Raw genomic sequence first — 10,057 nt, 5'->3', positions numbered from 1 at the left:
TGACTTTTAATGCAATTTAATTCACAATTCTAAAACTCCCAAAATAAAAGTCCTAGGCTCAAATGGCTTCAATGGAGAATTCTACCAAAGATTTTTAAGGAAAATTAACACTAACTCTATAAAATCCTTCCAGAAATAAAGAGGAACTACAGATGTAAAAATCCTTAAAAATATATTAGCAAATATAAATCAGCAATATGTAAACAAAAAATTTTTCCAGGGATTTTTTGCAATTTATTCAGGGATGCAAGGTTGGTTCACTATTTTTTAAAATCAATGTAACCCATCATATCAATAGCCTAAGAAGAAAAATCACAATCGTATCAATCAAGGAAGAAAAAAACATAACCAAAAAAATGTTATCTATCCAAATTTGTGAGATACAACTAAAGTCATGCATAGATGAAGATGCATACAAATGCATATATCAGAAAAGAAGACAGGCTGAAACATCAACGATATAAGCATCCAATCTAACCATTTAGGGGAGAAAAAACAAAACACAGTAAATCAGACCCAAACAAACTGGAAAGAAGGAAAAACTACAGAACAAACAGAAAACAGAAAACAAATATGTATAAAAAGAATCAATATAGACAAGAGATGGTTCTTTGAAATTAAAAAAAACTATTTTAAAAACTAGTATTAATGATAAATCCCTGGCAAGAGTGATCAAAAAAAAGAAAGTGCAAATAACCAATATCTGAAATGAAGAAAAGGCTATATCACTATCAAGTCCACAGCTATATTATAAAAAACTAGAGGCCTAGTGCACGAATTCGTGCATGGGTGGGATCCAGCCATCCCGCCCCAATGAAGGTCGATCGGGTTGGGCCAGCAGGGGAGGGAGGCCGTAGGAGGTTGGTGGGGGCCCGATCGGGGCCTCAATCAGGCCGGTTGGCTGACGAAGTGCGCGTCATAGTGAATGATTGTTCCTGTCATTCTGGTCACTTGGCTTTTATATATATAGATAAGAGGATATCATAAATAATTTATGCCAATAAATTTTAAACTTTAAACTAAGTGCATGTATTATATTTTTGAAATACAAATCATACCATATCTGATAAAAGAAACAAGATCTGATCATTCTGTATCTAATTAAGAAATGGAATCTGTAACTTCAAACCTTCCCACAAAGAAAATTCTAGGTCTAGATAACTTCATCAGTCAATTCCACTAATTAACCTCTGACACCAATCTCATACAAACTTTTCCAGAGAATAGAAAAGGAGAAAACACTTTCCAACTCATTTTATGAGGCCCAGAATAACCCTGATACCAAAACCTTACAAGGACATTAAAAGAAAGAAAAATTACAGGCCTATTTCATCCATGAAAACAGATGCAAAAATTCCTAAACAAAATAGTAGTGATACATAAATTATATGAGTGATATATAAAATATAAAACTTACATTAATTATTTATAAAATATATCACAATTAATCAGAATTTATTAAAGAATATATGTTTAGTATTTGTAAATCAATCCCTAACATTAACAAAACAACGAAAAATCACATAATCAGTTCAACATACACAGAAAAACTGCTTGAAAAAGTCAGCAACCATTCAAGACAAAAAAAATTCTGCACAAACTAAAAATAGAAGGGAAATAAAAAAGGTATTTACAAAAAAGAAAGAAAACCCACACACATTGTATTTAACTGTGAAATGCTGAAAGCTTTCCCTCTGCAATCAGAAATGAGGTAAGGATGACTGCCATTACCATTCCTATTCTACACTGCTACATTGTACTAGAAGTCATAGCCAACATATTAAGACTTGAAAAGATATAAAAATTGGAAAAGAAAAAGTACAACTATCATTATTCACAGACAATACGACTGCATGTATATACTACAATCCAAAAGAAACTACAGGTTACCGGTTAGATTACCCAAATAATTTAGCAAGGTTGCTGGACTACATTTCTCCATACCAGCAACAATAGAAAATAAAATTAAATCTAACAGCCAGACTTATCAGCAACATTTACACAGCTGGTAAATCCCTTCTCCGAAGCACATCCTAAGGACAATTAATTTGAGGCTCAGAATTTTCACATCATTCAACTTGGAAACTGGAGTAAGTGATCAAAAGCTTAGCTCGCCATGAACCAGGAGGTCATGGTTCGACTCCCGGTAAGGGCATATGGGCGGGGTTGCAGGCTCGAAGCCCAGTGTGGGCATGCAGAAGGTAGCCGATCAATGATTCTCTCTAATCATTGATGTTTCTCTCTCTCTCTCTCCCTCTCCCTTCCTCTCTGAAATAAAAACATATTAAAAAAAAAAAAGTTTAGTTCCAGGATCTCTTTTCCAGACTTAACCCACTCCTTTAGTGAACTCACCCAGCACCTCTTTTCCCTGACCCCACAACCACATAAAACTACCCACTGAACACCTCCACTTGTGTATGTAATAGACATCTCACACCAGGTGTCTAAAAGTGTAATGAAACTCCACTGCAGACCTGCCCTAACTACAGTCCTTTCAATTTCAGCTAATAGCAATGTTCAGTTGCTAAGACTAAAAAACTAAGTCTTTTTTTTTTAACTTTATTGCTGAAAGTATTACAGACGACCCCTTCCCCATGCCCACCCCCATTGCCCTCACCTACCCCCTTCCCCTGCAGGCCTTCACCACCGACTGTTCGTGTCTAAGGATTATGCATATATGCATGAGTTCACTGGTTGATCTCTTCCTCCCATCCCCACCCTCCCCTGCCTTCCCTCTAGGGCAGTGGTTCTCAACCTTCCTAATGCCACAACCCTTTAATACAGTTCCTCATGTTGTGGTGACCCCAATTATGTTACAAATTGAACATAATTAAAGCATAGTGATTAATCACAAAAACAATATGTAATTATATATGTGTTTTCCGATGGTCTTAGGCGACCCCTGTGAAAGGGTCGTTCGACCCCCAAAGGGGTTGCGACCCACAGGTTGAGAACCGCTGCTCTAGGGTTTGACATTCTATTTTTGTTCATCAGTTTATGTTGTTCATTAGATTCCACATACGAGTGCAATCATGTGATACTTATCTTTCTCTCCAGGTCCATCCATGATGTTGCAAATGGTTCTTTTTTACAGCTGTGTAGTATTACATTATATAGATGTACCACTGTTTTTTAATCCATTCATCTGCTGATGGGCACTTAAGCTGTTTCCCAATCTTAGCTATGGTAAATTACGCTATGAACACAGGGGTGCATATATTCTTTCTGATGAGTGTTTCTGAATTCTTGGGATATAGTCCTAGAAGTGCAATCACTGGGTCAAATGGTAGTTCCATTTTTATTTTTTTTGAGGAAACTCCAAACTGTTTTCCACAGAGGCTGCACCAGTTTACATTCCCACCAGCAGTGTACAGGGGTCCCTTTTCTCCACACCCTCACCACACTTGTCTGTTGATTTATTGATTATATCCATTCTAACAAGTGTGAGGTGGTACCTCATTGTCATTTTGATTTGCATCTCTCGGATGATTAGTGACCTTGAGCATTTTTTTCATATGCCTTTTGGCCTTCTGTATGTCAACTTTGGAGAAGTGTCTATTTAGGTTCTTTGCCCATTTTTTAATTGGATTCTTTATCTTCCTTTTGTTGAGTTGTATTAGTTTCCTATAAATTTTGGAGGTTAACCCGTTATCAGACGTATCACTGACAAATATGTTCTCCCGTGTAGCTAAGTCTTTTTTGCCTCCTCTTTCCCTCATACTTCCTGCCTTATCATTCAGCAAATCTTGCCAGTTCTAAATTCAAAATATATTCAGGTCATACGGTAACTCTATGTTGAACCTTCTGAGGAACTGCCAGACTGTTTTTCAAAGAGGCTGCACCATTTTCAAGTTCCAACAATGAATGCAGGCTCCCATTTCTCTGTATCTTCACCAAACATATGTTATTGTCCATCTTTTTTTATTATGGCCACCTTAATGCTATCCTTGTGGTTTTGACTTGTATTTCCCTAATAACTGTTGTTGACAATAACTACATGTGCTTACTGACATTTGAAGGAATGCCTATTTAGACCCTTTGCCCATTTTCAAATTTAAGGTTGACATCTATATAACTGAGCTGCAACAGTTATTTATACATTCTGGATACATCTCCCTTATCAAATAATTTCTTCCATCTGTGAGTTGTCGTTATACTTTCTTGATGGTGTTCTTTGAAGCACAAATAATTTTTATCTTGATGAATTTATCTATTTGTTTTCTTTTGTCACTTATACTCATACTGTCCTAAGAAATCTTTGCCTATCCCACCTGGCAGGCATAGCTCAATGGTTGATCATCGACCTACGAACCAGAAGGTCATGGTTCCATTCCGGGTCAGGGCACATGCCCAGGTTGCGGGCTCCATTCCCAGTGTGAGGTGTGCAGGAGGCAGCCAATCAATGATTCTCTCTCATCATTGATGTTTCTCTCTCTCTCTCTCCCTCTCCTTTCCTCTCTGAAATCAGCAAAAATAAATTTTTTTAAAAAAAAGGAACTTTTGCCTAACCCCAGGGAAGGCAGGGGAGGGTGGGTGGGAAGTAATCAAACAAAGAACTTGTATGCATATATAGCTGTATCTATTATATCTATATCTATAGTATATAGATATAGATATACATGTATAACCCATGGACACAGACAATAGGGTGGTGAAGGTCTGGGGCAGGGGGTGGGGGCAGGCTAGAAGGGGTAAATGGGGGGAAAAGAGGACATATGTAATACTTTCAACCATAATTATTTAATTGAAAATAAATAATTAAAAAGTAATAATTAAATATTTTAGATATTATCTAATTGGAGTTTTATAAAGTGCTACAAAACAAAGCAAGACATAAAACTATATGTAATTTATACAGACACCCAAATGGGATTGGATTAGACTGTAATATTAGACTAGAAAGAAAATATGTGGATAATGTAATTAAAAGTAACTATTTTTAACACTCTATATTTTTATGCACTACTTTTATATTTTTTAAATAATCTATTATGTATACATTCTTTAATAATCAGGAAAAAACCAATCACTATTATCAATTAAAGCTGAATCTTGGACTTCCCTCTATACTACCTCCAGTTTAAGGTGGAATACAAATACAGATGTATATAAAAACCAGAAAGATGTGAAACATATTCTTAAGGGGGAAAAAGTTAGTTGCTGAGCAATATACAGCTTTTGACCAAAGAATGGTAAGAAGGTGTATTTCTCTATTATTCTTCAACATTGTCTATAATCCTTCATTACTTACTGCCAGTATTAGTTTGCTTAGTTATTTTAGAGCCTCACAGTGTTGGTTTTACTGGCAAATTTTCATCTGTATGAGCATATTTCCCAAATTGGCCATGTTCCCTGAGGACATGGATTATGACATAAACTCCAATCTGACACTTAGCCTAAGTCCCAGGCACAAATACAGGTGCATAATAATATTTGTGAATGGCTAACAACATGTAAAATATGAAGGAGGAAGAAGGGGCATTTTAGTAACAGAAAAACTAAAACACATATTAAAACCAGGACCACAATGTAGTTCTGAAGGCTTTTTGGGTCAACATGTTTTATGCAACCAAAGCTCTTTGAGAAATTCTAGTAACAAAATCTGTTAAAAGCTTGAAAACTTATGTGTAAAGTCATACTCTATGACTTTAATAATACTTACTGTCTGTCTGGATGCTATCAATGTGCTCATTAAGGCCACAGTTGATATCTGCAAACTATACAGCTCTTCCTATTATCAAAATAATGTCTTCTTACTATAAAAAACATATATAAAAATTATAATAAATAAAGGTAAGTTTATGTCAAACTATAATCTTAAATGAAAAGAGGTCCACAAGTATATAATATTTATAATATAAATATATATGATATTCTAAAGCAAAAGCCACAAAAGTAAAGAAAAAGAAAAAAGACCAACCTCATTTGCCCTCAGTGGAGGTGACTATTACAGTCTGGAAATGATTATATAAGGGGGAAAAACTAAGCATTTATTCTGCCTTTTAAGTAAAATGTTACTTCAAGGTAACAAAATAGTCCTATTTCATGAGGGAAATCTCTCTATAAAAGAAGACTATGGCCTGGCTGGTGTGGCTTAGCGATTGTTGCATGGACCCAAGAACCAGAAATCACTGGTCCGATTCTTGGTCAGGGCATACGCCCCAGTTGGTGGCTTGGCTCAATCCCCAGTAGAGGATGCGCAGGAGGCAGCCTATGGATAATGTTTCTCTCTCATCGATGTTTCTATCTCTCTATCCCTCTCCCTTCCTCTCTCTCTAAAAATTAATAAAAACATTTTTTTTAAAAAGACTAATTAAAAGGAACAATGAAATCCAAAACTGATTACCATTTTATAACCCATAACTAAAGAGCTGATCAAGAATCAACAGTTATTGCCCTAGCCGGTTTGGCTCAGTGGATAGAGTGTCAGCCTGTGGACCAAAGGGTCCCAGATTCGATTCCAGTCAAGGGCACATGCCTTGGTTGCAGGCTCCTCCCAGGCCCAGGGCCCTAGTCAGGGCTCTCGCAGGAGGCAACCAATCGCAGGAGGCAACCAATCGATGATGTGTTTCTTTCACATCGATGTTTCTCTCGTCTTTCCCTCTCTCTTCTACTCTCCCTAAAAATCAATGGAAAAATGTCCTCAGGTGAGGATTAACAAACAAAAAAAAGAACAGTTAGCAATGAAATCTAAAGTTATTAAGTGAGAAAGAAAGTCAGTCAGTCATTAGGTGAAAGGTTGATAAGTGATGTAGCCGTTGCCAAAGTACCATGCCACAGATATTACTTATTTCACATCTCTTTGCCTTACACAGGTTCTGCCCTAAGTCGTTCTACCCCATCCCATCCCACCCAAACCATATTTCTTCACTCTATTAATTTCCCTTCAGGAAAGTTTTCCATTATCCCAAAGTCTGACTTAGACACAGCTCCCACTACACCCTAGATAGATATACCTTTACCTTAGCACCTTTGCATTTATTTGTTTAGACTACTAGCCTATAAGCATTAGCATCTCATAGATGTCTTATTTAGCAAACAGCTCAACAAGTATTTGTTATATGCCAGCACAAACTAAAAAGCCAATTTAGTTCTTTAAAATATTGGACTTATCATTTCAGTACCTGGAATACTCAGATCCATAGTACAGGGCATCTCTTTACCACAAATAAAGTACCTAGGAAAATAAATTTATAATCAGAAGGCTGGTTTGTGGAGAGCGGCTACAGCATTTGGACAGGTACAAGCCTCAGACTAATGAGGGCATGGTCCTGTCGTGGCAAGGCCACGTGCAGGTCCCAGCTTGGAGGGCAAAACCCTCCCAGCACAATCATAGCCAAAGGCTATGGTTGTCAGCTTGACCTTATGGTCCAAACCTGTGGAGTGATGTAGGCTGCGGGAGGTGCAGCAAGTGCTGCCAAAACAAAGCTTGAGTTCTCAGGTGCATGTAATTAAGCAGATTCGAAACTCCTGACAACATTGTAAACATCTTGACCACGCCCTTGCTTTGTCTCGTGGGATCTGACTATACTACTAAAATAAAAACTCGGCTTACAGGCTGTGAAACTGTCTCTCCATCCGAGAACAGTGTCCTACCTAGCCCCAGCTATATTCTATTGTCTGTTTTCTTTAATCCTTCACCACCCTGCCCACTCAGGTTCACCACTGACCATGCTGGACGCAGTTCACTGGATTAAGAATTATAAAAGGGGTTGGGGGGGCGGGGGTCATAATGGAAATTTTTTATCTTCCCAGAACAACTCCTTCTTCTTCCATCCCCACTAGGTGTCTATTTTCTGCTAAGAGACCCTAGGTCACATACATGGGCACATCACATGACCTAGGCTGAACTAAGCATAGTACTTCCTGCCTTCAGCTGTAGTAATTGGTCAAGGGATGGGCATGTGACCAAATCTATCTAGAGCCACTGACATGCGGCTACAAGTAACTAAGCCTGTGCTGCCAGAAACACTGTCTCACCATGTAAAGAAGCATATTAGCAGTAGGAGAAATGATGCCAGTATGCACAGACTGTAAGTATAGAAAATTTCATTGTGGGCAAGTTCCCACCTTATCAGTTATTGGCCATCTCTACCCATACAACTTCTGTTATACAGGGTGGGGCAAAAGTAGGTTTATAGTTGTTCATATGAAAGATAATACAATTGATAAATAATAAAACAATAATAAACTGTGTATTCACAACTGTAAATCTACTTTTACCCCACCCTGTACGGTTATTGAACCAGTAACTTTTTTCTCCATAGATTATTTCAAACTATATCTGTTCCTTGCAATCCAACAAGTCCTAACTAATAAACAGAGAAACTAATTAAATGAAAATTATATGTCAAAAAGATATATTTCACTGAAGCTGTAAAAGAGCCTACCCAGTATGCCTTTCCTGACTTAGAAAACTTCCATCCATCAGATATGTCTTTCCTTTTCCTACTAGGTAAACCCCCAAATTACTATTTAATTCCCTTATATTCTGTGCAAATCACATCATTTTTTTAAGATAGTCACTTTACCTTTCTTTCATTTCACCCTAACAAGTACCTGGTAAGATGACAAATAAGCAAGCAATTACAGTATAATAACAGAAAACAGATTTGTAGAGAAACAACTCAAAGTCATGGGTATCAGATACCCCCATAGAGATACCACCTGACTGAGACCTGAAAGACAAGTATGAGTTAACAAAACCAAAGGGGGGAAAATAGGGAACTAGGGAAGGCATTCCAGACAGGGGTAGCTTCAGTACTCAGGCCAAATTTAACTAACTTAGAATCTTTTTTTTTTTTTTCTAACTTAGAATCTTAAGGGAGAAATGCAAGTAACTGAATACGACTATGCACTGGGGGCAACGGGAGAAAGTGAAAAAGGATGAAAAGATAAATAAGCCAGATCATGAAAATCCTGAAAGCCAAGTGAAATTCAGACTTTTCTTGAAGGCAATAAAAAAAATCACAATAAAAGGGTGTTTAGCAGAGGAGTTACATGCTCAAATGTGTTAGACAAATTACTGTGGGAAAACTGGGTTGGACAGCAAGACTGGAAGAGGGTAAACACTCAGGAGGCTATTGCAGCAATCCAGGTAAGAGACGATGCTAACCATGGAATAAACCTTGGGGATAAAGAAAAGGCAGAGATTCAAGAGATATTAAGAAAAAATAATCCAACAGGACTCAGTGATCAATCAGAAAAGGGAAAAAAAAGACAATAAATAGCCCATATTTCTGCCAAGTTATTATTAGCTGAGTCTACTATTTACTGAAATTCTTACCACACATGCAGTATCTCATTTAATCTTCCCCTAGAAAAAAGACAGAAAACAGTCAGTTTGTTTCATATTTTTGATTTGAGAATGGGAGAGGAAAGGTTGAGGACTACAGTTTTGGACATGCCGAGTTTAAGGTATGTGTAGAAGCATACAAACGGACAGATCATGAATATAGATGATATATAAGGCAGTTATCAGGAGAGAGCTTTGGGTTAGAGATTAGAGAATTAACAGCATAGAGAGAAATATTTTTAAAAGTAAAATATCTCCTTTATGCCAATATTTATTTAATACCTACATACCTACAGTGTTGGGATGAGTGTTAAGCAAAGGGAAAAAAAAAATGGGTAAGATTCAGTGAAGCTCACAATTACTAGAGGGAGGAGTTAGCTCAATATGTAGTATAAGAGTTCAGAACAAGTCACCCCAACATGTGCTTCCGTGGTATGCAGATTATTTTGAGCTAAAGGCAACCAAGACCCTTGGGCTCAAGAGAAACTTCTGCCCCCAGCCCCCTTAACTACCTAGAATAATTTGAATTAGGGGCCCTGCCCATGTTAACAGATCAGAAATAGCCTCTTTTGACCTATCTATATGGCAGGGCAAACTACTAATTATTGAACATTTGTTCTTATCATCCTGCAAATGACACTCTGAAGAAACTCCAAGGTGCCTTACCTCATCCTTAGCTCAAAATATCAAATATACCTCATTTTCCCTTTCTGACTCTGAACCTCTCATGTACTAGTATGTGGAGTTCCCATGCAAATAAAA

At 37.3% G+C, this 10,057-nt stretch overlaps 1 protein-coding gene across 4 annotated transcripts in view; it reads right to left on the bottom strand.

The window, feature by feature from the left end:
- Nucleotides 1–9,316, bottom strand: part of N4BP2 (NEDD4 binding protein 2) — a 71,759-nt gene extending 62,443 nt beyond the window's left edge. For all 4 annotated transcript variants that reach the window (XM_014548714.1, XM_014548715.1, XM_014548716.1 and 1 more), the window contains exons 1-3: nt 9,287–9,316; nt 7,125–7,177; nt 5,663–5,756 (exon numbers count right to left, since the gene is read on the bottom strand). The gene's annotated coding sequence lies outside the window, so the exon portion shown is untranslated. The remainder of the gene's footprint in view (nt 1–5,662; nt 5,757–7,124; nt 7,178–9,286) is intronic.
- Between the last annotated feature and the right edge of the window lie 741 nt (nt 9,317–10,057).

Source organism: Myotis brandtii, unplaced genomic scaffold, assembly GCF_000412655.1.
Source record: "Myotis brandtii unplaced genomic scaffold, ASM41265v1 scaffold520, whole genome shotgun sequence".
Lineage (NCBI taxonomy): Eukaryota > Metazoa > Chordata > Mammalia > Chiroptera > Vespertilionidae > Myotis > Myotis brandtii.
Note: the sequence above shows the minus strand (reverse complement) of the source record. Positions and strands in the feature narration are given on the sequence as shown.